At 52.3% G+C, this 26,678-nt stretch overlaps 1 long non-coding RNA gene across 1 annotated transcript in view; it reads left to right on the top strand.

Moving 5' to 3' along the window:
• Positions 1-26,678, top strand: part of LOC310905110 — a 117,577-nt gene that overhangs the window by 84,823 nt on the left and 6,076 nt on the right. Inside the window, exons 8-11 of the long non-coding RNA XR_014588786.1 lie at positions 9,680-9,693; positions 10,387-10,572; positions 21,132-21,242; positions 26,427-26,661. This is a non-coding gene — a long non-coding RNA (uncharacterized lncRNA). The remainder of the gene's footprint in view (positions 1-9,679; positions 9,694-10,386; positions 10,573-21,131; positions 21,243-26,426; positions 26,662-26,678) is intronic.

Here is a 26,678-nt window from a genome sequence, read left to right as displayed (position 1 = left end):
CTACATAGCATGGTGGTCATGGACGCAGTGCTGCTGCAGGCTTCAGGGGACTTTTGGTATTCTTCTGGAAGCTCTGGTCCTGTCATGCAGTGGCCTGGGATTCAGTCCCTACTTGCTTGCAGCATGCCCGGCTACCTCCCTGCAGGCACTGACAGCTCACATCCCAGCTCTTCACACCACCCCTCTGTTCAGTAGCCCTTGGTGTGTTGGCCTGCTGCACCAAGTGGAGGGTGAGCTTGTTTGTGCTTCTCTAGCACCCATTCTCTTCTCCTGTTTTAGAAAGGATGCTGCTGCTCTCCCATTAAGAGGCTTGGCTGTGAAAAGGCAGGATGAGACGCCATTTACCTAGTTCTGGTCCTGTGAGCTCACAGTGAAGATGTGAGTTGTCTTCTGGCACTGCAGTGATGATGCCAACAAAAATGGCCTCGTGGAGTCAGCACCAGTTCCCACCCACTGGGAGGCTTGGCTAAAATTATTTACTCCTGGGGCTGCTTTGGGATCGTTAGTGTTCAACATCTTCATGGGTCTTAGGGTCAGCACCTGGCTAACAGTACAGCATACAGACCCCAAAGCTGGGGCAGAGGGAATTTGTCACACCTCAGTCACACCTGTGCTGTGGGCTTGAGGCTGTGTGGATTTGGGCTCGGTCCTGTTCCCTCCTGCCTTAGGAAATGGGAGGAGGGCTGTTACCCCATCCCAAACAAGGCATATTGCGCTGTGCGTGCGAGCTGAGCCGCGCTGACTCACTGGTGGGTACAAGCACTGTCACAAGCTCCTTGGTGTTTGTTTCTTTTTTAGAGCTCCCTGAGCTCTGGGGGGGTGACGAAAGCTGCTGCTTTGCAGTGTTTGGGTTATGGGCACTGAAGGAGGCTCTCGTGGCTCAGTTGTGAGACCACTTGTGCACTCTCAGTAATCTGAAATCGTAGGGCTGCTGACATCAGTGCTAGCACTGAGATGCCCCTTTGGGAATGCTGTGCAGGTGGAAACCTTTTTCCTTGTCATGAGGCAAAGCAGGGGATGGTACAGTGAACTGTGCTCAGGTCTCCTGGCTACTTGTCCCATTCCCTTCCTGTTGGAGAATGCTCTGGTACACTGGGAGTAGGCTTCTGGCTCCCTAGGCAGCTGTCTGGGAGCTTGTGTTTGGGCTGGTGGGGAGCTGAAGCTCTTTGGACTTATAAAATCCAGAAATAACCGGAGCTGTGAAAAGTCTGCTTCAAATTCCCATCCACCGATCAGAAGAAAATTGCTGAGTTTGTGCCCTTTCCCTTACAGAAGCAGTGAGCATGTTTTCTGCTTACAGATGTTCACGAAGTCAATGCTGCTGCGATCCCATGTCTTCCTTGCAGAGCTTTTATCTCACCTTTGTCTTGTGCAAGGGATGTAGCTGAATTCTGATTTCCCTCTAATGGGACTCTTGTGCCCTTGCACTTGCCCTCCTCCTCCTCTCACTTTGATCATGCTATCTTTAAATATCCTTCTCCAAAGTGTCTGAGTAGCATCTGGAGTGGATGGAAGACAATATATTTGAACTGGAAAGTTAAATACAGGCTTCTCTCAATGGTCTCTCTACTTGTTCACAACATGCATCTGTCAATTCTCATGTGCTCTCAGGTGAGATTGCACAGATCTGCTGAAGGTTCGAGGGGTTGAACCTGCTGCCTGGTGCTGGCTCAGGACTGTTGTGGGGAGAGGCTGGGGGGCATGGGGACACTGTCAGATGACAGCTGATGAGTGGTACCTGGTGGTGGCTGTGCAGCTAAACAGCCAGTGTCAGAGATCTGCCATACGCATCAGGCTGTGTTTGACCGAGCTGGGCTTCTTCAGGTCATGAAAAAGCCCAGAGATGTGCACAGCTAGCTTTGTCATAAGGGTGTTTGGTAGCAGGAGGTGTGCTGAGAAGCAGGCTGACCCTTGTCTTGGAGCTGGAATTGACTGTATCTGGGGCATGGGGAGCAGCAGGATGGAAGGGAAGGTGAGTGATTCTGTTCTTTAGAGCTTCAGAAATGCAACCAAACCCAGGGCAAAACATCTGGGCTGTCCTTGTTTGGTTTATACTCTTTACCTGTATCTCTGATCAGAAGCAAATCCTGTTCTTCATTCAGCTGGAAACCTAAGATACCTGTCAGTCCAAAGCAGTCTTGAACTCCTTTCCATAAAGGTGGCACTGGTGGTTGATTTCCTCTGGAGATGGCCGTGTGTGTGTAGGGGGTGGTCTTGCAGTCTTGCTGCACGGTGCTCGAAGTAAATGTCAGCAGCTTCAGATCCATGGGGGCAAACCAGGCCTTTGTGGAGGCTTGGTTCCTGGACTTGCTCTGCTGACATGCTCTTGGTTTTCCTCTCCTCCTTAGCCACCGGAGGGCAGGCAGGAATCCTGTAATTACCAGCCTCTGGGGAAGAAAACCACTGGAATAATTAAAAAGCAATTAATGCTTGCACTGTTGGATCTGCCGTGGCCTTGCTCTTTCCAGTTGCATTCTCTGCTTCTGGTCCCCTCGCCACCTACTTGACTTTGTGGATTTTTCTTTATCATTTGCTTTTCATTTTCATTTGAGCTAGCTGTGAGAGCTGAAGTTGAAGTTCAGATTAAGTTGCAGCTGAGATCTGCTTTGCTGGGGAGATTACGGAGCTGGCTGTGATGTGTTAGCTGCCAGATAGGGTGAGCAAAGCAAAGGCTTTAGCAGGCTGCGACCAGACAGAAGCCTCTTCTTCCTAGGGCTGGAAATGCCACCGTGGGGCCAGATGCTCCTAGGCTCAGGACAGCAGTGGTGTAACTCCTCTAACTTCCATCATGAAACTGGTTGATCCAACCTAAACAGGAGAGCCTTGGTGAGCTGGTGCTCATGGACCAGCCCTGTAAAGCTGTCAGCTCTGGTGGAGTTCCAGGCAGCAGCTGGAGAAGAGCAAAGCCTGATGCCAACGGTGCATTTTGGTCTGTTGCAGGTCCTGAGTGTAGTAGAGAGAAAAATTGGAGCTTTGAGATATATCTCAGCTTTTTCAATTGCTTGGGTGAGCTCAATTTCTGTAATTACTTCCTCCAGGAAGCTCCCCGGCCGTGTCTGTTGTGCTTGTTGAGGAGATGCATCACCTAAGGATTAAAATGCTGTGAGGTGGGAAGCAAAACAGGCCAGGGCCAGAAGCTGCTGTGGATGGAGAGGTAGGGCACCGGTGAAGGTTGTGCGTGCAGTAGGGCTAGTCAGAATACACAGACCATGCTGAGTTCAAATAACTGATGCTGAGTGGCTGCTTCTTCCACACTGTCAAAAATACCCCAGTTTTTCGTTGAACCCAAGAAATGCAGCTGCAGTTGCCTAGCACAGGTGTGGATGACTGTCCTTCCTCAGTGCCCTGGTAGGAGCTGCAGCACTTTTACTAACCTGATATTTTAAGGGTCTTTACAGAGTAAATAGCTTTCGTCGCTTTATCTGTAGCTGCGTAGCTGGGATTTAAACCAGTGGGTATAACCAGGTTCAGGGTAACCTGCTCCTTCCAGCAACTGAGTATGAGCTGCCCCTGTGTACCTGTTCTTTCAAGGTGGAAGGTCCAGCCTGGTTGTCTGTGACTGAGTGAATGTTTTGAGCAGTTTTCTGATGGCACCATTTCCCAAAGTGTGCTCTCAGAGCTGGGATGCACCGCTCCCCCAGGAGGGAAGGACCTTCTTGCTAGGGTTGGGAGGAGGCTTTCTTGAATGCACTGACCGGAGCTGCAGAAGCCCATTTGCGTGTGTAATTCCGCCAGACCTTTCTCTTACCCTCAACTGCCTGCACTTTGTCCTGCTCTGGACTGGACCCAGTGCTCCATTTTACAGCTGCAGCATCCCTCACCATCATGCCACAGCACTGGGACTGTGTTGTGGCTGCAGTATAACAAAAGCACACAGTAGCACAGCAATGCTGTTCCTTCACCCTGCCCCTCGTACAGCTTTTCTTGGCAGCCTGCTGCCAGGTGCTGCTGGCATCCTCCCCTCCAAGCCCTGCTGATGGCAGATCAATCTCCATCCTGCTACCTCCAGGATTTTCTCCTCCTCGCTCTCATTTCCCTGTGTTTCTTCAGGAGAATTTCAACCAAGTCTGTTGTTGCTGGAAGGGCTGCCATGTTCAGAGCTGTAATCTCCCCACCTGACCCGCTCCGAGCTCCCTGTGTCACAGGCACAGCCTTCCTTGCTGTGTGCTTTCAGCTCCAGGACACACAGCAGAAGCACTGCACAGGTTAGCAAGGGGCAAGGTGATCTCTAAAGGCATCTGTGTTGTTGAGATAGTGCTTATCTGCTGGGAGAGAGGGAAGGAGTGAGCAGACCTGACCTCCAGAGCACGAATGAGACTAAAACCTCATGGCTGAATCTCTCATCTGATCTATCAGATCTCCCTCCACCTGTAAAAAACATGAAAAATCAGTAAATATGATAGTGAGGTACTAGAAAATGCTCAGATGAAAGGTGCGCTAGTAATGGAGAGCGGTAAGAGGGGAGCGTGGTACTGGCAGCCCTGAAGGATGTTATAAATTGGGTCCTGCGTGATGCTGAGCCACTGCCGCAGCATATGGCAACCAGTGTGGGTTGTAAAGTCTGAGCCCTTCGCTGGGTGCCTGCTGCCACCCAAAATGGCTCAGAGCCATCTGCTGTGCCTACCCCTCCTCCCACCTCCTGCTGTAGTCATGGCCTGAGCGTGTATTTCCTGCTCAGAGCCTTCGTAAAGCGATTGCGTCCTTCTCTTAGGGTGCAGGAGAGTTTGGAAAGCTGTAAAACCAAATGTTTCATGTGAGCCTTCATGTCAGCAGCATGTTAATGTGTTGGAAATGTTACAGATGCTTCCTGCCCTCCTCATTTGTTTGGTCCCTCCTGAAAGGTGTCAGGGATGCTGAAAAGTAGCAGTCCTGAGAGTTCGTGTCCAGGCTGAAATTCTCTAAAACAACGGACAGCGAATGTTTGTTTAAAATTCCCTTCCACCTAATCTTCACAGATGCTAGTAAGATAAGATTTTTGCAGGGTTACTCAGCAACGAAAAAATATTTGGGTCAAGTTGAGCTGTTTACATTCATCGTGGTTTATCCATCTTGTGGGGAATGAAACTGTTTCTGAAGTTTTTCCCCTTCATTTTATTTTTATCTCCGTGCTTTGTATAAAAGTCTTCTGTGTGAATCATGGATATTATCATTCCAGTCATGATGAAGGCCTTGTGACATCCCCTTGCTGTGGTGGTACATCAGGATGAGTAAGCTGGTTTGGTGCAGTGAAGCCCAGCTTGGTGTCTCTCTGCTGCGCTTCCTTGGCTTTCTGGTTCTGAGCACGGTGGCCCCGGTTTGTGAACTGCTGATGGAAATTGCAGTAAGTTTAAGCTCTGTCTTTTAATGAGACGCCCGGTAGCCCCAGGTTTCACACGTGGTTCTTCAGTCTGCATGTGAAAATCCTCTCAGGAGAGCAGACCTGATCTCCACACTCACATTATGCTTTCATGAACTTGGTCTCTTTCTGAGCCTAAGCAAAGGTGCAAATAACAAAATGACTTTCAAAAGTCAGTCTCTGTGTTATATGATTGCGAAGTCCTGATAAAAAGTTGGGGAAAGATTGGCTTTGCTGGTCTTGTGAGAAGCTGAGGTGGGCACCGTGTCTGTGGGGGATGAGTCCTTAAAAAGAAACAGCCCTAGCTGGCTGGCGATCGTCCTCCAGCTTCAGAGGAACACCTCGTGCTTGCTTTCTGATTTGTGGCCTGTGCCCTGGGGACTCGATTGGTCTTGTTGAATTAAAATGTTGGGCTATGGCAAGTTGGAAATGATCGGTCATGGCTGGAGGAGGCCATCCTATCTGTCAGCCTGCCGTGCCCACTGGTTGGGGGAAGCTCTCTGTCCCTGGGCCTCCCTGGAAGTGGGAAGCACAGAGAAAGCATCCTGAAGGCACTGGAGAGGGTGCTGCACCAGCTCCAAGGGCTGCCTGCATAACCAAAGACCTTAGCTGTCACTAAAGCTGGTGGATGTTGCCCCAGCACCCAGGGGGCTGCCTCGTGCGGGGCTCCTGGTGCTGCCGCGGGGCCTTGGCAAGGTGAGGATGGCTCCGAGCACTGCTGGCTGCCGCAGGAGGCGAGAAGCGTGCTGCAGGCACACGAATGAAAAGTAGGTCAGCGGTGGGGAGCAGGTCTCCGTGGGCATTAGCATGCTTGCATGTGTCTGGCAAAGTCGGGGAATGAAAAAAAAAAAAAAACACTTTTATCCTCTCCTTTCTCATGTGTGCTGTGGAAGGAAGGAGGGGTCTTCAGGGACAGCAGGCCAGATTCTTCTCTGGAGCAAATCTTTGTAACTCTGCTGATTTAGTTGGCACTTCCCTGATTAATACCAGTGGAGAAACCAGGCTGGAGTGTTTTGTATGCTTGTAAATAATTGAAGACCATGTGAATACAATGATGTAAGAGAGGATGAGAATAAAGCAGAGACTCCAAAAAAAAAAAAAGGGGGGGGGGGCGTTCAATGAAGCTTTTATGTGGAAACACATTGGTGTCTTGGCTGCGAGGCACTATGGTCGAGTGTGAGGTTTTTCATCGTAATTACAAGAACCAGAGCTGGAGAGCTGTTGAAACTGCGAAAAATGGCAAGCGCGTGTCAGATGGGGAGAGGGAGGCGGCTGCCAGCTGTTTCCCCCTCCCTGCTGCCTGACAAGGTTTGATAAATATGCATTATTTTTTTAATACTAAAAAAGAGGCCTCGTTCTGGGGAGGTGCTAAATTGACAAACCTGGAGATGAAAGTCTTCATTATCTGGGGTGAAGTGGTGACAGCACAAGCCTCCCTCGTGTGCTGGGGGACCCAGTCAATGCTGCGCGAAGAGATGCGACTCGTGGCCAAAATCGCTCCTTCTGAAAGATGGCTTTTGATGGCAGGGGCTGGAGTTTGTAGTTGGGGTTGTCCTGTCCTTCCCCTAACCCGGGCATGCATCAGGGGTTCCTAAAAATGTGTGAGGAGTGGGGCTGCCTCCACTGCCTCTCCTGCTCGCCTGTGTAACGTGGCTGACAGCTCCAACTGCCACTTGCAGGGAGGTGCGAGGGTAGGAAATAATTTGATGTATTTCAACCTGTCTGCTTGTGTGATTTAGGGACAAGAAATGAGCTGAGCTGGTGCCCTGAGACCTGGAAGCTGCCCGTGGCCACCCCAGGGAGTGCAGAGGGCCACTGATACCTGGGCATGAGCTACAAAGCCTGGAGGCTTCCCTGAAGCTCCTTCGGGAGGAGATGGAGCCCTGAAACCGGGGAGTGGGTCTGCATGTCATGCAGGAGGCTCCTACAGCTTGTTATGTATGAGCTGGTCACCAGTGGAGAGGGGCTGTCCGTGTTGCACCTCCTCAGAAACAGGGAAGAGCAAAATGTGAATACTTGGAGGGACTTAATATTCCTTTCAGAGATTAATGCCCGAGTTCCAGAAGGCTTCAGGTTTGGTTAGAGCCCGTGGGTGGTTTTTTTTTCTCCATCATGGGAAGAAATTAATGTCCCTAATTTCTTGTCCACCTCCTGAGATGCTGAGCAGGACGGAGATGGAGGCAGCTGTGCAGCCCCAGGAGCTGCTGCTGCTCTTTGTGCTCGTGAGCACAGAAGCTGGCTCTGCCCGCTTGCAGGAGCAGCTGCCATTTTGTCTCTCATTCCAGTTCGGCTGTGCAGTGAATTGCTGTGCTTAGCCTCTTGGGGAGGCTTTATATTCGTTCTTCTCTTCTTTGTCCCTGTTGTTAGTGTGAAATAAAAGTCAGAAATGCCCATTTTGCTCTGGGTGTGGGACAATGTAACAGTGGCTGCAGGTGCCCTCCATTTCTTGGACTGTGGGCATGGTTCAACACAAGTCATCTTTATCTAGGGCTTGGACTCTTCTTGCTGTAATATTTATCAGCTAGCAATTTGCTGCCCTGCAGATCCCTTCCTGCTGCAAGATGCTCTGTGTGCTGCCAGGTCTTGGCTCTGCTGGTCCCTGGGGGGGGCAGCCTGCGTGGCACAGGGATGGAGAGGCAGGAGCGTTGGCAGTCGAGGTGAGGATGTGCTGGGTGGCAGACACAGCCCAAGCTCGCAGGGATGGATGCCTGAGGGCTGCTGAGGGGGATGGCAGGAGCAGGAGGGCCGTGCCTCTGAGGGCAGGGCAGAGCCTCAGGCAGGGGCTAGTTGGGTTCTGCTGGGGGTGAAGGTTTGCCTGTGTTTTGGGGTGAGGTGACAACACCGCCACTGCTGCACCCACCCTGTAACAAAACAGTGGGTATGGAGAATGCTGTGTAAAACGGCAGCGCTGTCCCATGTGGGCAAATAGCAGGAACACACATTTTGGGGAGCCTGTGGGAGGGGGCTGCGATGCCCTCCCACCTGGGCAGAGGTGCTGTGTCTGAGCACTTGCTTCAGGAGGAAAATGAGAACCGGTGGGGAAATGTCAACCAGCAATTGTTAGAGAACATGATGCTGGAAAAATTTCAACTCTCGCCCCACAAACTCATTCCAAAATATATATTAAAGGTTGCCCAGGGAACCTTAATACTTTCAGCAGTGTGACCTTGAGAATTGCCTACAGAGCAAGAAGCTTGCAGGCAATCTCTGCTGCTGGCCACAAATGGTGCCTGCCCTGAGGGACGCCCTTCGTTCCTCACCTTGGTTTCACTTGAATGTGGCTGCTTTCGCCTGAGTTTCAACTGACACCAGGTTTGGTTCACAGACTTAATGCCACTTGTGAGGGGTGGTCTGCTGAGGCACCTGCACAGCACTGAAATATGTTTGTTTCGTAAGCATCCACCAGGGAAACTGAATTTCAAAAACAAGCCAGCCCTGGGGGAGTACTCCTGAAAGGACATCTGAAGCAAATGTTGAGCTCTCTGAAAGGCTTTTTTTTTTTTTTTAATTGCACTGAGACCTAGGGTGCAAAGCTGCCCATTGCAAGAGCAGCTGTGTTCGTGTGAAGGGAACAGCTAGTCCCTGGGCCAAAGGTTTGCAATCTAATTTAAATACATGAAAATAGAATTGGGTAACTAAATCATCCCGTACCATTCCTCAACCTAGCAAAGACCTGACTTCTTTCTAGGGACCGGAGCAGAGTAGCAGCAGCCTTTCTGCAACTGAAGTACTGGCATTAGGACGTTGCCTTTGGGGAGGGAGCAATGCAGCAGAAAAAATGCTAAAATAAGACAATCACAAGTTGCAAACCCTTTGTCACATGTTTACATTCACCTCAAGCTTCCCTGAGGCTTGCTGTAGTCCGTGAGCTCCCACGGGACATGTCAGGCTCATTGAGCTGTCACTGGCCAGGGTTAGGGATACGAGGTAGGAGATGAGGGTCTGGCAAGTGGATCCACACAGCCCATTGCTGGCCATAAAAGTGCCACAGGTGGCCAGAAGTCAGGGCCCTGTCTCCTCGTGCACCTGCTCACCTGGGTTGTGGCAGCCAGTAAGGCACAGCTCATGTGCTGCTGAGAGCGCTGGTGGAAAGGGTTAGAAGCTGCAGGAGGAAGGCAAAGCTGTTGCTGAAATAAGCCCCAAATGCTCAAGTGGTGCCTTTTTTCCTGCCTGAGTGTTTCATGGGCACTTGTAAGAGCACTATTCTAAAAAGTGAGATCTCTAATCTATTATTCATCCAGGAAAAGTCATTTCAGAGTAAAATAAAATATTTCCTTTCTCAACCTCATTCTTAATATACTCTTTTCTCCTTTCTCTCTCTCCAACCTTCCCTCCACCCTGCAGGGCTCCGGGGAATGGTATGTATGAAATTATTTTGTAAAATCCAATAAAAATTTTAATCAGGTCAACATCATTACCAGTGAGGAAAGTGATGGAGCTTTCCTGATGGGGGGGGAAGGTAAAGTGAGAAGCAAGGTAAACATGCAGTTGTAGAAAAAGAGAGCTCTGTGCCTGGACTCCACATGGTCCCTCCTCCCCTCCCATCTCCACAGAGCGCTGTCTTGCTTTCATCCAGACATGCACCAAGTGCATGGCTGTTCACTGTCTTGCACGCAGCCTCAGCCTATTGTGCACACACCAAATGTGCTGCAGAGGATGGAGATGCATCTTTGGGGATGCAGGCAAAACTCTCTGTTTGGCTAACAACCTTTAGGAGAATATCCGCCTCTGCTTGTGGCTCTTTTTCTGGTCTGTCCCAAATTGCCTCTAACCCTGAAGGTTTCCCCCTTACAGAGCCCTAGCCCCATATGTTCCAATGTCGTCTCTACGCTGTGGTTACTAAATCAGAGGAGCCTGCTAGTTACGCAGCAGCTCCTCTTTTTAATCCTTGTCTGTCTGATTACCATGGAGGGGAATAAAAAGCCCTGGCAACACATGGTCATGCTCAGAGGATTTGCATAGTATATTAAGGTTTGCTAAGATCTCATTCCTGTCCTGACATTTACAGAAACTGTGGCTGGTGAGGCTCCTTTCCATCTTCCCTCTTTCAGATTAAACGTGAACTTCTAAATCTGCCAGGAGGAGCGAGGGGAGGGCTGGGGAATGCAGCCGTCTCGCGCTGACCTCGCCTCATTACCGCCATCGGGAACGTGGAGCTGGGCCAGCGACAGGAGTGATGGATGTCCGTGCGGGTCAAAACCCCCGTGGGAGGGGAGCTGGCGTGCCAGGCTCTGAAAGTAAGATGCTGTTGGCTCCATGGGATTTGCAAAATCCTCCACAAATGAGGCAATTAATGCTTGGAATAATGTCACCACCACTTTTGTTGAGGGTGGGCGGGAGAGGCTGGCAGCCTGTTGCACCTTTCCATGCTGAGGTCAAGGCAGTGACTGGGGAAGGCAATGCCAGCTCGGGAGATGAGCACTGTGCTCTCAGGACCTGCTCTACACAGCGGGAAAAGGAACCCCAAGAGAGATCCAGCAGCTGGTGGAGATGCTCATTTCTGCACGGATAGGACTTCTGTAGAGTTTGCTGCTTCTCCCGGGGAAGCAGAGACCCATGGAGCAGCCGTGGGTCTTTGTGCTTTTTTTCCTGGGCTGGGACAGGGAGTTGACAGGTTTGGTGTGTGCTGTAGTTCATCACCTCAAACGTGTCCCTCACTTCCCCACTACAGTCATGCTTTTCCTGCCATCCTGCAGCAGGTAGCGACAAGGCAGGGCGCTGTCATTTGGGCAGCAGCTGGGGCCGGGCTCAGCTGCCCTGTTGGTGCTGGAGCCCCTCTGCCTGGTGGAGACCCGTGTAGCTCCCAGGAGCATGCTAAAGGCTGGGCTGGGAACGTGAAGCTTGGCCCACGGGCTGGAGCCTCCCCTCTCTGCTGGCAGACAGGCTAAAATAGGAGTCGAAATGCTCAGTGCTCCTGGAAAGAAAAATAAACTCCCAGGCAAGTGCCAAGTGCAGCAACCATTTTGGCACGAGTACCATCTCGCAGGGAGCGGGGATGACAGTCTCAGGGTCGATGGGAACATCCATAAGTGGAAGCAGCCCCAGCCCAGGTTATCTGCTCCCACAGCCCCTGGCAGCAGACAGGCGCTGGCTGTGTGGCCGGAGGCACCCTGCCCACGGCGAGCACCTCGCCTCCTCCCCATGATGTCTCTTTGCCACTCTCTGAGTGTAAGCGCACGCACATCCTACAGCTCTGACGTTATTCTCCTCTGGTTGGTGTGAAAGGACTCAAAAATGTCCATGTTAGGGTTTTTGTATTTCGGGAGTTGGATAGAAAATCTCTTCATGGTCAGTGATGAGCAGCTTATGGGAAACATGAACAACACTTCCAGGAATTCTTCTTATTGCTGCCTGTGTTTAAAATCTAAAGTTAGAAGGAGAAGGGGTGAAAAAATAGAGTTTGGTAGGCTGAATTCCAGTCGAGTGCTATGAGACAGTCTGCGCAGCTCTCCCTGTATGGCTGCAGAGCTCAGAGCGTACAAGTGGGCTTGGGCAGTCTGGCTGGGTGTAGATCTGATTCGGAGCAAGCTCCCGCTCCCCTGCCAAGAAGCTACTGATACTCTCAAAGGGATCAGTCTTTCCTGGAGCCCAGAAAGAAGTGGCAAGTGCACCCAGAGGCCAACCTGCCATGGGCATCCCCATGGGCATCCCTGCGGGGTGCAACCTCTGCTGCTGTTTGCAGAGAGCACCCTGGGGATTTGCTCCTGGGCACCCTGATGGAGCTGGAGGACTTGGTGCCACCCGCAGACACCGCTGCTGTCCTGCTGCAGACAGCCTGCCCGGCATGGCAGCTGTGTCAACGTGGGTGCTACGAGATCAGTGCCTGATCCTGGCCGCTGGGTGTTTTCCGTAAGCCTTGTGCTGCTGCCTGCAGGGCTCTGCCCGGCCGGGTCTGTTGGCAGAAGCTGTGCCTGAGGCTGGGAAGGGAGAGCTGCAGCTCCCCGTGATCGATGGCAAGAGGGACAGATTGCCTGAGCAGGGAATAAATCTTGTGGGCTGGGTGATATAACAAAGCACTTGACCTTTGCCCTGGTGGTTTATTTTGTAATCGGTGCCCAGCGATTGATTTATGGGATAATCAATCTCTCCCTCTCTCCCTTGCTCTGGCCTTGCCGCTCCCCACACTGTGGTCCTTGCTTCTGAGCGATGACTCTGGGTTACAAACGGCACCCAGGGATATGACCACATGCCTCTGCCCCCTTCTCTCAGAAGGGGCTGCGCTATTTACAGCCTTATCTGCCCCATAAGCATTTGTTAGGTAGCTCTCATCCCTCTTGCACGGGCAGTCCTCTCCGCCTTGCCAATCTGCAGTGCTCCTGCCCAGATAGTTGGCTTCCCAGTGCCTCCGTTTTCAAGTCCTGCAACAAATTGTCCTGAATGAAAGGCTTTCATGCCTCGTGATGGATTTGCCTTATGTCAAGTTGGGCTGTGAGCACTCTTGCTCTCCCCAGGGATGCTCTGCAGTGGGAAGCTGTGGCCAGAGCAGGAGAGCTCGTGCAGGGGTGCAGTTCATCCCCAGGACATGCACGTCTGCTGCATGCTCACGGCATGGCTGCTGAGCTCCAGGGCTTTGGGCGACCACGAGCTGCTCAGTAAGACAGGAGTAACCTCGTCTCTGGTGACGATATGCAATTTTTCACCTTCTGTTATTTCCCCTTCATTCTTTTGTACTGGCTTGTGCCTTCCCCATCAGTGCTACCCTGCCTGACAGCTGGATGTGGATGGGCTCAGCCGAGGGGGAAAGGACCCTGGGTGCCTTGGGACGGGGCTAGCACGGGTGGGGGCTGCCTCCTCCTTTGCTGCTGGGTAAATCTGTTCTTGCTGGGCCCTGGTTCCCCTGTGCTCCCTGCCTGGGAGGCTGCTGGGAACCCTGCTGCTCTGCTAGCTGCTGTGTCACCAAGGCTGCCCGAGCGATCGATAGAGACCTTGGAGGGATCTCATAAATACGATACTATAAGGAGTGAGAAAAGAACAAGTGAGGGAGTTCAGCTGTGGCGGAGAGCAGGTTCATCCGGTCAGAGAGAGCCTGAGGAAGGCGTTTAAGTGCCAGTTCCAGCTGGAGGCAAGCAAATGAGGAAAGGTCTGAATCTCACCAGGCTGTGCTAGGAGGGAGGCACCATGGCAAGGCCCTAGGTTCCTGGGGGCTCTGGAAACTACTCCCCTGCTTTAATAGCATTAAACCCGGGCCCGGATTTCTGTCAGAGGCCCATCCTAGCAGTGCCCTCTTACCAAGACCTATGTGTCTCCTACACGTCCGTCATGAGGATATGATATCACGCACCTTGCTGTGGGCAGCCATGGTGAAATGGTGGCACCAGGGGTGCTGTCTGCTTTGATGGGGACCCACAGGATGGTCTGAGGGGAAAGAAATGATAGAAAAAAACTGCTCTGAGCAGGAGGCTGCTGGGCAGGCAGAGCCCAAACCCCACAGTGCATAGGGCACAGCTTCACAGCAGGGGGATGGTGTATTTTTGGGGTGATACTGTGTGTGATACGGGGCTGGGTTGACCAGGCTTCAGTCCCAGAGGTCCTTCCTAGTGTCAGCACCTCAGATCCTTTTCTTTCTTGCGGGGATTCTTTCCTTACATCTATTCCAAACTTGCCCTTCTCTTATTTAAGGCCATTCCTTCCTGTAATACATCATCCTTGGTCAGCCTTAAAGGTTGGTGAACCCTGAGGGAAGAACAGAAAGAGTTATAACGTCTGAGGGACTAAAGGTTTGATTTGGATGCAACCACATTTATTCAGCAGCAAATTACATCTTCAATCAAACCAATGCAAATCAGGCTCACACTTCAGTCTATTTGTTTGGGCTTAGTGAGTGCAAGGGGATTCATTATTTCTTGTTTTTCCTTCCATTCTGCAAAGTCGCAGTGCGCATGTACAGAGTTGCACACTCGAGTCTGTAATAACCCTTTCCCCCCCCCCAAAGTGTTGTGCTGTAGGGAATAGGTATGGGATGGTCTCTGGATGTGGGTTACCCCCGTGTCCCTCAGGAAAGCAGCAGGGAAGCAGAGATTTCTGCCAAGGGTGGCACTGTGCAAAGGAGGCAAAGGGCACCTCGGAGCTGCAATTAGAGCTCGGTGAATAATTCAGGTTTTCAATGGGGTGTCTGAAGTAGAACAGCTGAAAACAAATATATCTGGGAGACTGATGGTGATCCCTTTCCCCTCTCACACACCCTGAGGACGAAACAAACCATGAAAATCCATTTTGTTTGTTTGGGGTCATTTCATTTTGCTTCTTTGTGCGTGCTGGCTGATTTCCTGGGTGAAAAGTGTTTGGTTTCATAAATGGTGAGGAAAAAGACTTTTTTTTCCTAAAGTTCACATCTGACTTTGACATGTATGTCTCTGTATGTCTTCTTGATATGAAGCCTGAGTTTTGGGGGAGAGGGGGGAAGGTAAATCTCTTTTATGAACAATTTCTCCCACCTTAGTCCCAGTCTGCGCTGGACATCTGCATGTCAGTCCATACCTGACCCTGCTAGGAAGCCCCCGTGAGCCCTTCTACTGCACCTCATGCCCTACAAGAGGGTCGGGGACCCGTCCATGCCCCACATCATGCCATGGACAGAGCTGTCCCGTGCTGCAGCTGTACTGATTTGGAGCATGCAGGCTCCCGGCATGCAGGGCAGCAATGTGGTCCAGACATGAAAGCAGCAGTCTGATTTCCCCCGGGGAGAGGGAGGCTTCTTCCCTTGTCCTCATCCTTTGTTTCGGGAATGGCTGTGGCAGTACTTGCTGAGGAGAACCCACTTGTGAGCTTTTGCCTTTCATCTGCTCCAACGTGGCAAAGCAGTGGGGAGGTGAGCGGGTGCACACCACATCCTGCAGCACTCCTCTGCTGCCCTTTGCACACTGAGGCCCTGATCCTGCACAGGCTTGGACATGGGCTCAATTTCGTGCACTGCCAGGTTCAGTAAAACTTGGCCAGTAAAGCTCACGAAGTCTTTGCAAGGTCTGAACTTAACAGTTGTGAGCCATTTGAGGCTGGAAGTGTCTTTACGCTGTATGTGTGTTGCATGGGATTTTGTTCCTGCAGCCTTCTGTTACCCCTGCTTACCAGGTCCAATCTGAATTCCCTGCACAGGGCATTTTGAGCTGGAAAAAACTCAAAGCACCTCTGAAAAAGGCAAGAAAAATTTCAGTGTTGAGGACATTGAATGGTGAGTGCAGAGGAGGGGCACAGCAGAAATTCCTCTCTTCCTAGAAAGCTGGTCTCAGCCTGAATTTTGGTGCCACAAAAACGTTGGAGAATTTGGTGCACTGGCCTGGGATTTTATTTTTTTTTTGTCTTTTATAACTCTTGAATTGGATCAAAGAGTTTTGTCTTTTTTATGGATCCGGAGTTGTACACTATGTTATTTGAAAGGGGCACGTGGCCCGTGGCCTTGTGGGTTGCCCAGGTCCCTGGACACATTCCTCTTCACCAGGCACTTTGCTCACTTTAAGCCCAAATTTATCTCTGTCCCAAGCAGTCCAGGAGTTGTTTCACTTAACTTTTATAAGTTCTCAGCCCTGTAAATATTTCATTGTAAAACTGAAGTTCCGGGCAGTGTTGTACTGAGGAAACTGATTCCACCTTATTTCAGGCTGCTCTGTTTGCTGCTGCCCACGTTGTTTTCTGGAGGCCGGGCCCCTTCCTGGTGGGCAGCTGCTGCTGGTGCTGGGATTTCTGAGCCGGTGTTCAGGGCTTTGTCCCCGATGCCTCTCACACGGCTGGCCCACGGGAGGCTTGGCTGACCTTGTGAGGACTGTAGTCACTTTTTGCTTGCTCCATGACTCCCTACCTCTTTCCCCTTCAATCTTTCTCCTTTCCCTTGGCTCTTCCCTTCACAGAAAGGACGACTTTTCGTCCCTTCTACCTTGCACACCGTCAGCTCTCCCCACCCCACTTTTTCCCCCAGCTACACAAACCTGCTGCCGATGGCTGCCCAGCTCATCTCCCCTGCTTCCAGCACAGGCCTGGCCCCCTGCCCCACGGTTCCGCTGCTGGTAAGCTCTTCAGGGCCGCAGCCCCAAATGTCCAGAGTATTTCCCTCCTCCCAACGTCCTGTCCCACCGGCCTCTTGGAGACCTGTCCTCCCTTGGCAACCCAAATTGTCTCTCCTGGTTTCCTGCCTACAGATTCTCTTGCTGTGCCTGTCTGAAGAGCCTCACCATCATGCCAGACACTTGGGCTCAGGAAGGGCTCCCCAGAGCCCCCACTCGGATGCCTTCACCGTCCTCCTCTTCCCGTTCTGCCCGGCAGCCGTGGATCTCCTTCCATGCTCGGTGGGGTACTGAGGGTTGCCCCCGGGCCCATCTCAGCGGTGCCTGTGGCCAGGAGGCCTCCGCCGCGCACTGCGGCCTGCTCCTGGCGCGGCGCCTTCCCCCTGCGTCGGGTTGCTAAGGGACTGCTGGAGCTCCTCCGGAGTGTCATCGTCTCACGGCTCACTTCCTGCAACATCCTCTTCTCCAGCCTTGACAAATGCAATCTTCTCCCACTTCTGCTTATTTAGAGCTCTGCCGTGAGGATCGTTTTCCTCGCCTGTCATTTTTCTTGTGTCACCCATGCTTTCCTCGCTGTTGCTGGTTCCTGCTGGCAAGCAGCAGTTACCTGTCCCCGCTCTCTGGGCCTTTCACAGCTCCCCCCCGTTAACCCCGGAGTCCCTCTCCACACACGGTGTCTCGCCGCCAGTCAGCCGCCGGTGACAACCAGCGCTCGCTGTGTCTTCAGGCGTGCAGCTCCTAGAGACGCCCTGCGAGAGATGTCTGTCCCGCTGTCGTGTTTTATGGGAGTGCTTGTGAATTCGAGCTGAATTTGGCAGGCAGGGTGGGAATGTGCCTGGGTACCGGAGAAGTTCCTTCTCCAGCAGCCCCGCAGAGAGCCCGGCTTTGCCCCAGCGTGGTGCTGACACAGGCCTGCTCCATCACACCTGGCCTCCTTCCTGGCCTGGGGACCTTCCTGCCCCGATTCTGGACAATCTCAAGCCCCGCTAGGGGCTGAGGGACACACTCTACCTCCTGGGCTAATCCAGGGCACAGCCAGGGGTGCGGTGCCCAGGTGAAGCATGTGGGCCCCGGTCCACACCACGAATGCAGGAGGGAGATAAAAACGCATCAATGCCTTCACCTACCCTTATGGATTTTTCCCCCATGTTTTTTCAGCATTCATTTTTATTTATGTAAGGTTAAAGTCAGTCCAATTTGGAAATCAGCTTGTCTGAGGAGCTCCCCTCAGATCTTATTAGCCTCACGTAGTATTTCTATTCATTTTTGCTAATACCATTCACCAGGCTGGCTGTGGTGGTAGTAACCCTCTCTGTGCCAGTCCATGGTGGCCGGTGGCTGTGGGGCAGCTGTGAGAGCAGCAGGATATGTCCATGCAGCTCCTGGCTTTCCCACTTCTTCCAGCAGTGGGCAGGGGGCACTTGCTGGCATCCACCTCCCCATAGCCCCCCTCGCTGTGCCCAGCATCCCCTCCGCACCTCTTGCTGTGGGCGCGGAGGGCATCTCTACCTGCCTGTGCTGGAAATCGGTGGCTGGTTTGGGCAGAGAACAGTTAAGAAATGATTGGGCTCTCCTTGTAATTAGAGAAATTCCTGGAAGAAGAAGAAAAAAAATCCGTTGAGGGCTTTTAAGCGAGAGATAGGATGCCTGAGTCAGGAAGTCCTTCAGCCGCAGATTGCTGGCGGCTGGAAGCGCGTCCTGGGGAGGTATCAGTGCACGCTTGGCCTGCCTTTACACCCGTCCCCTGGTGCCGGCTGCTGGCCCCTGCCAGTGAGGATATTGGCAGGGTGAGCCTTCGCCTGGGAGCTGCCAGGCTCCGCTTCCCTTCCACAGGCGTTGTTTCAGGAACCCCAGCCCACAACACCCAGTGGAGCTGATGGCAGGGGGAAGGAGTTAAGGTGCAGGTCGGGAGTCGGCCCCAGGGGGAGAGGTGGTGGCCACCAGCGTGGGGACGTGACCCTTTGTGCCATCAGCACAGCGAGCATCTCCCAAAGTGCCCGGCACACGGTCACGGCCATCCCGTCTCTCCCCTCCCTTCGATTATTTATTGAAGTGGTTTGATGCTGGGTGATTGTAATTAAAAGAAGAAAAATACACACAATAAAATGATTTCTAAAATGGCAACGTGCTGGATGCAGCGAAGCAAGGAATGTATTAAATATTTATTGCCACTGGTCTGCTGGGGGAAAAAAATTAGAATTATTTAGCCAGGGAAAAAACATTTTAATTATTTAATTTGAGAGGAAGCCTCCCCCACAGCCCTCCTTAGTACTGAGCCCCAGACAAATGTTGGCATAATGTAAGGTTTGATTAAAATCTGAATGGGACAAAGGCCTGGAGATTGAAACATGGGATGAGGAGCCGTGCGGTTGCCATCCAAGCCTGAGGTGCCCCTGCCTTGCCACAGCAGATGGGATCTGTGGGATGCTGGATCTCACAGGGGGCACTTTGCCTCTCGGGGGTTCTGGGTGGCAGCAGTGCAATGCAATGAGTCCTCCTCTGGCAAGGTGGTGGAGGAGAGAGGGGAATTGCGTTGGTGCAAGTGGGCTTGTCCTCTGTTAGCCCATCCTGTTGCAGCTGTAGGGCTTTGTCCAGGGAGGGATCCAGGTGAGGGATCACAGGATCACAGAGGCTGAAGAGATGCTCTGTTTGTGGTCTGTGGCCTGGCGAGAAGGCTGAGCTATGCAGGAGGTGCCTTTCACCTTGGAAGAAGATCAGTGACACCTAAAGACATCAGAAGTTGACAAAAGGGTGCGGCGTTTCAGAAGCAGAGGGTGGTTCGTGCTTGGCAGCAGTTAGCCAGGGCTCTGCTTTACCCGTGGGAGCCTGGGCTCTGTCGAGGACTTGCTGGGTGCATCGATACTTGTAGGAAATGGCAGCAAATTACCACAGCCCTGTCTGCAGCTGCAGCTCTCTGGGTGTGCGGGTTGCTCTGAAGAGCTCTGCTAGGCTCACCCAGATCAGCCACGGGGCTGTCCGAACCCCTGTGTCTCGTGGCACTACACCCTGTGCGCACGATCCTTCTGCTGAGAGCCTCCCCACTCCGCACTGGGGCAGGCGTCCCTGGTGGCTGGGGCTGAGGATCCTCCAGCCACGTATCAAAGATCCAGCCGAAGCGTGGGGTCTGGCAGCAGCTGATTGTTTTCTGCGAGAGGAGGGGCTGCGATTTTTTCCCGTGTCTCCGGATTGACAGTCTCTCATTATTAGCCCCCTGGAAGCAGGCGCTTTGACTGAAAGAGCCATCCCAGCCTGCGCTGTAACAATCAAAGCGGCTCAAGAATAAACATGGCTTGGCAAAAATAAACACAAATTGCAATGCTTGCTGTGAACAGCGATATCCAAGGGAGCAAACATCAAATGAAGGATTATCCCTGTTTGCAAGGAAGCTCTTCTAGCAAGAGATTGAATAAGGACCAGCTGCAGCCCAGAGCAAAGGGGGCTACCAGGAGAACCTGCTCGTGCCATCAGGAGCACTCCTCTTTGAAGCTTGCATGGTCTCCTGTAGGCAGTGTCTGGTTCTGCTTTACATGCTCTGTTGGCTGCTCAAGCCCCTGAGCTCTTCACAGCTCCCTTCAGCTTGCAGACAAAAAACCACAAAAATACACAAGGAGAGGAACTGTGTAGGAGGGAGTAGAGAGGCTGGGGAGAGCCTTCCCCGAGGCTGGCAGGGAGGGGTGTTTGGGCCAGGTATGGGACCAGGCTGGGGTGGCTGCCAGCAGAAATGCTGAGCTCCTACGTGAGCTGAAGGAAGGCCACATCATCCAAGTCCCGTGGGAAGTCTTGGGGTAAAAGTTCCAAAGGCGGCTCTCAACCAGCGGCTGTCCCCTTGCTGCCGTGGGGAGCGAGCACACGCAAGCCTTCCTCCCCAAAGCCTTGCGGAGAGGGAGCTTGCTTGACATAAATCAGACTGGGAGGCGCAGAGGTTCCATAAACAAGCTTATTTTCTGAAGCCAGGTCCCATTATGTTATCTGTCACTTTATTGGGGTTTCTGAGCCATTTATTTTTATGTATATACATCGGAGCTGGTGAGCCGGCGTTGGCCTGAGAGTATAAAGCTGACAAGACACGGTAGCGGCGTGTGAAACCTGTCAGCAAAGCAGCCGCCTGTGAAATGAACACAAGAGCTGACTCCGAGGCTTTTATTTACGGGGATCTTGGGCAGCACGTGCCGGAGCGGGGGGTCCTGGCACCCCCGTGGTGCTGACCCGCTGCCAGCGGGCTTGAGCATGGGCTCGAGGCAGCTAGAAGCGAGATTTTCTTCCTAAGGAGCATCTTGAAGTGTGGAAATAACTTTTGGCCAGCATAACCTGTGTAAAGAGGCACATTTTCTTGGTATGGAAGGGAATGAAAAGAGTTTTTAAACACCTTGCTTTCCACTGTTGGTCTTGGTTCTGTTCATTTTTAGGCTTTGGTTTTCCTTCTTGTGTCTTTAAGGTAGAGTCAGTATAAGAATTTGGTCTGAAATGGGAAAATCAGAGTTTCCCTATCTGAAAAATGCAGGGCTTTTAAATGCTTTTGAAACTTTTTTTTTTTCGGTTATTTTACCCTCAAAGCAACATTTTGCCAAACTCAATAGTCTTTACAGAAGCCCAAATGAAGAATAGTTTCTGTCATATTCCAGGGGGAAAATATTTTGATCAGCATTTTTTCGTCTTAGTCGCAGCAAACATTTAGGATGCTAGATAGTTTCATGGGTCATTGAAAGCCCTAACAAGTCGTGTATATTGTTATCAGAGTGACGGTACAAACACAGACCCTGCTTTTGACGCTGTGCTGACTTCTCTGTATTCCTCTGTTGTAGCTCAGAGCGGATGTTGCTGTCGTGGTCTGGTCCTTCGGTGGGAGAAAAACACCTCTGCTGCTTTGAAAAGGCGACTCCTGGAGCCTGTGGCTGGTCATGCTGCATGTCGAGGTTGGTGCTCCCTGGCTACTCTTTGCAAATTGTGAGCCCAGATGAATGCATTTGGGCATCCTGCGCCTGTCCTTTCCATCTCATTGACACCCTGGCCAAGCCTGGCACATGGCATTTTCATGGTAGAGAGCAGCGTGGCTATGTGCCACGCCAGCCCGGGCTGCCTTTCAACAACCGGAGATGAATTTTATGGCTTGTACTTGGCAGGGAAGGGGTCAGCAGAAAATGCTGTGCTGCATGCCAGCTCCACTGCTGGAAGGGAAACAGGGCCATGCAGGGCTGGTCCTGCATGAGGGTGTCTCTGACGTGTAAACCCTTTCTTCTGCACACTCTGGCAGCAGAGCTGCTTTCCCCAAGCACCCCACTGGTGTTGAAGCGTTCTTCGTGCTGAGGCTGCTGCCAAAGTGTGGTTCTGCCCAGGTCGAAAGCCACGCAGCCATGTGCAGCTAGACTTGGGAAGAGTGCAGGAGCTAGAAAACAGGTTGGAACCAGCTATTTTGGGACACACCTGTGTGTGGGGGTGGATGTGCTGTTTGACAGGAGTAATAACTAGCAGTTTAATCCAGACTCCCACCCTGCCTTCGTGCTTCATGAGCAATAGCAATGTGTCATCTTCCCAGAACCATTCAAGAAAACTCATCTGGAGCGGCTGCGTGTCTCATGGGTGCCCCTGGAGAGCTGGAGGCCATGGACTAGGTGGCGGTTTTTTCCCTCAAAGCAGCAAGCCCTGACCCATCAGTAGGAAGTTTCCCAATGCTGCTCTGCTGCTGGCTTGAAAGTGAGAGGTATTATTTTAATCCTCAGCTTTCTTTCTGATTTGGGTGAAGGACACGTTTCCTTCCCTGGCTTGTCTCACAAGCTCTTTCCCCAGCACACCCCATGTCAGCCTGCTGCAGGAAGGGCCTTTCCTCCCTTCTCTCCTAGGAGTGCAAGCAGGCAGCTCTGCCTGATTGATCTGCTGCCTTCCAGCCTGGATCATTCCTCTGCAGGTCTGTCTCTCACCTGCCTGGGCACTGCTAAATCTTCCTTGGAAGGAACAGCTATTTGTCAAGTAAAATCAGAAGGTTTGAGCCTCATGATCCCCAAGGCCACTTAGCAGGGCTCTGGCTGTCTCTGGACACCTGTTTTTCTGCAGCAGAGTGGTACAAGTGACAATTAAGGCTGTGAAGCTTCTCTGGAAAGAGAGCTGCCTTCATCCTGCTCAATGTCGGTGCCACTGCTGTGAGCCCTCGTAGCGAGCACTGAATGCATTTTGTCCCCCCCCCGCACCTTAGAAAGGTGCAATGTGCCCCAGGTTTGCCCTTCGTGGAGCGACGTCTGTGGTCCACGTGCTGTCACCTCCTTCCTTTGTGCTGCTCTGCACCAAGCCACTTATTGACTAGAAGCATAATTGTGCTGCATCATGTCTAATTGGTTTGCTCTGTCGCTCTCCATTTGCTTTCTCCGTCAGCACCCTCCCCGCTCCCTCCCTGAATGCACGGAGCTGTGAGCGTGAGCAGGGCACGAGGCCACCGTCCTGATTGCTGGAGAAAAAAAAAAAAAAAGGCACCCGACTTCCTTCTTTCTTCTCCTAAATTCAAATGACAAGAAACAGAGGAAAACAATTTTGCAAACCCTTGGCGGAGGGCCAGCTCTGATAAAGAGCCGTAATTAATCTCCCCAGCTTTATTAGAATATCATTACAATTAACTCAGCAATCTTGTGTTGATCAAAGCCATTGTTCCCCACAGAGCAGAGGAAGCCAGTTGTGAGTGTGTGAGCCTGGATTGTGCCGTGGATGCAAGCACCTAGAGCCGGCTCCTTCCTGCCAGCTGAGCGTTGCCTGCTGTACTGCTGGCAGCACGAGGACTGGTGGAGGTGGCCCACGATGTGGCCCCCGGGCCCGTGTCCTGCCACTTGCAGCTCTGATTTTTTTCAGCAGCTCGTTTCTTGGTGAACTTACGTGGCCTAGATCCCTTGTGGGCACTGGGTACGTTCCTGATGTAGATGCTTTTGGGTCCAGCCTTTTCAGCAGTGGGTTTATTCCTTTGTGTGTGCTCACACGGATCTTCCCGTGCCTGCTTCCTTGTCTCAGCTGGCAATACGGCTGCTGCTGCAGTAATCCAGCCAACAGCAGCAGAGCGGTAAAGACACCAGGGGAAACATTTGTGGAAGCCACATTGTAAAGAAAGGAGAGTTGTCAAAACGAAGCTTCATGAGCCCTCCAGTTAAATAGCCCAAGATGTGTGCTATAGAAAAGCAGGGAAAATGAGCACTGTTAAACTACCCCTTTCCCCCTTTCCAAACTGTTCTCTTAATATCGGGCATTTATCTGTAATTTAAGCCTGTGATTAGTTTTATCAAAAAGATAGTTCTGAGGCAGAGATCTTAGAAATGATTAGGTGTGTGTTTGGAGACAAGCACAGCCACAGTTGCACTGCAGGATGAAGATGTAGCTGCTGGCTTTCTTGAGCATCTATCTGTGGGGGCCTTGCGCCAGAAGGGATCTCTGGGTTGTACACATCTCGAAACGCACTCTGGTCTTTCAGGGCACTTCTCTGCCCCCTTTGAAGGCGCTGGGTCCTCTTAGATGCAGGTCACGGGGCGAGACAGTTTGTTCGTCTGGGGTGATCTGACACCTGGGGCTCTGACAAAGCTTTCTGGCTCACTGACAGCTCTGGGTGCATGGACCTGCAGACACCTGGGACACGAAGACATTTTGCAGTTTTGCCTCAAGAGCAACCCATCAGGCTCGCTGCGGAGCGGGATGAAGAGCCTGCGGCTTCTTTCTGATCTGCTCCTGCTTCTTTCTGCCTGGTAGCAGCTCTCTGCCAGGCTGGAGCCATGCCCAGGAATTCTCTTCGTGCGGAACCAAGGAGGAGATCTGTTTGCTCCAAGGCAAACAGCCTGGCCCTGCCCAGCATAAGAGCAGGATTGTACAGGTGGAGGTGTTATCCCTAGGAGGGTTATTAGGTTTATTCCATATTGCCTGGGCCTTCCCTCTGCCATAGGCACCTGGATTTAGGGTGATCAGGGCTGGATTAGGAAAAATAAAATAAAATTTAAAAAAAAACAACAACCAAAGCCATAAAGGCCAGGAAACCTCTGATGGCATGGGGTTTTGTTTTCACGTGTCGTCTCCAGGTCCTTTGCTGCTCTGTCCCTAAGCAGAGAACTTGTCCTTTCCCACTTTGTCTGCCAGCGCCCCTCACCATGGGTGGTGGCAGGAGGGGTGGGCTGGGGACAGGAGGAGATGCTCAGCATCGACTTGGGGCCCATCGAGAAGTCATTGCTGAGTCCAGGAGGACACAGTGCATGCCTCGGCCGGGCTCAGAGGGAGCAAGAGCTGGGGAGGCATTTTTGAAGAGATTAAAGCGATCCCTCTGCGTGCCCCATCCTGCCTCCCCCAGGAGGCAACAGGCACCATTCCTCCACCGGTGGCTGGGGACATTACTCAGGTCTCTGAGCGAGGCGCAGGGGCTGAGTGTCAGGTTGTTATTAAATATCATCACCGAGTGACAAAACTGTGCAGAGCACTTCAGGCACAGACAGGGGCTGGAGGAGGGATCGCTCGCAGCGTGCGGTGAAGGTCGGAGGCTCCTCGTTCTGTGCTTCCTCCTGCTCGTCTTCCAGGCACGGCTTTCCAGGACACCCTGGGGGTCCCTTGGGGTCTGCAACATGCCCAAGCATGGGTCCCCAAGCTGGCCTGTGCATGAGGCAAAAAGAGGGTCTGTGAAGCCCCCAGATCCTCTCCTCTCAGCCTATTTAAGAGCTCCAGGAGCAGGCTTCCACCCCGTCGCAGTAGTGCTGCAGAGGGAAGAGGCTCCTGTAGCATCTCTTCTACCCAGCGGAGGCAACTGGAAAGGTTCTGCAAACAAATGTCGGTGCCTGGGCAGCAGCAGAGCTCTGAGGAGGAGCTGGGTTTAGGGGCAGGAGCACAAGCTGTAAACAGAAAGCACGTGTGTATAAGGGGTGAGAGGGAGGCAGAGGCACCTCTGGTGAACATGCCCGGACTGGGAGCTGAGCGCTGTAATCATCTTCTTGGAGCACTCACTGGCCATCAGCAGAGTGGAGAGACACTTCCCCGTGTTTATTTAAGGCGAGATGCCCTAGTTTTGTGCTTTCAGTGGAGTCCCTAATTATCCCTCGGTCTTTGTAGTGAGCTAATTGGTTTTGCAGCACTCCAGGCTGATAGGCTTGGGAAGCACAGGCTGGAGGGACGAGGAGGAAGAGGAGGAGGAGGAGGAGAGAGCCGGTGGGAGATGGCGGGCTGGCTGGGAGCAGGGCAGGGTTTGGTGAGCTGTTGGATGGTGCCCTGGGAAGGACGATGGAGGAGGGCAGAGCCACAATGCTGTGTCGGTTGCTGGGGTCCCACACGGTGCACGCAGGGGAGGACAGCGACTGCTGCCCAGTGGGGACAGAAATCCCCTAACCAGTTATATGGCTGCTTCCCTGGGCAGCTCCCTGTGCTGGGGACCTGCTAACTCCTGGGCTTGCAGAACCAGCAGCGTTTTCTGACTGTCCCAGCTCTTTTCCAGCTTAGTGGTGACTCCAGGGAGCCCTGCCAGGGGAGGCCAGCCTGGTCCCCGCCATGTGGAGCAGCTGGTCCCCGAGCTGGGTGCTTGCCTATTCTATATTCTGTATTCCGTATTCCATATTCCATATTCCATATTCCATATTCCGACCTAAGCTGGTTCTTTCCAAGATAAGGTACCGTGCCCTGATAACCAATGTCACTTCGCACAGTCCGTGGTGCTCCTGCACACACAGTGTGCTCTGATCCGTGTGTGCGGACGCCTTGTTGCTCTCTGCCATGCAAAACCATCCAGGCTGGGCTGCAGAGCCCACGCTCCTCCACCTGGGCCATGAGCCTGAGGAGCACAAAGCTCCCACTTCTGTCCTTGCTGTCACTGGGAAGCTCCCCGTGGCCACCAAGTGCAGCGTGTGTGACGACTCCGAAGTGCCCAGGTGGCAGCAGATTTATTAGGGTATTATCCTACTAGTGCTGCAAATGGTGTCATCTGTCTTCTAAACTTTGCACTTTATTTCAGGGAGAGAATTTAGTATATCCAGGTAATATGCTGTAGTTTTACCATATGATAAAGCCCTGCTGGGAAGTGTAGTTTTATTGATTTTGTTATTAAAGTGCCACTGGAATAAATTAGCTCATTTGAATGAAATGTCTTATTACCTGGATTATAACAGGCACACGATGAGATCTCTGGAGAGGCTGGTCACAGGGAGCTGAGGCAGAGCACCTGACGGGGACCCACGGCTGCCACCCTGCTTTAGGTCCCCCCAGAGCCCCCAGCTCCTGCCCAAACCCACCGAGAAACTCAGCTGGCAAACCTCAGGAGGAGAACAATCTGCAGCTGGTCGCAGTGGCGGGGACGCTGTGTTTTAGTTGAGGTTTGTATTGCTTCTCCGATCCTCTGCTCAGGTGAGAGCATTGTTTTA

The sequence above is a fragment of the Anser anser genome (assembly GCF_964211835.1).
Source record: "Anser anser genome assembly, chromosome: 10".
Lineage (NCBI taxonomy): Eukaryota > Metazoa > Chordata > Aves > Anseriformes > Anatidae > Anser > Anser anser.
The sequence above is the reverse complement of the archived record's forward strand: the minus strand, read 5'-3'. Positions and strand labels throughout refer to the sequence as shown.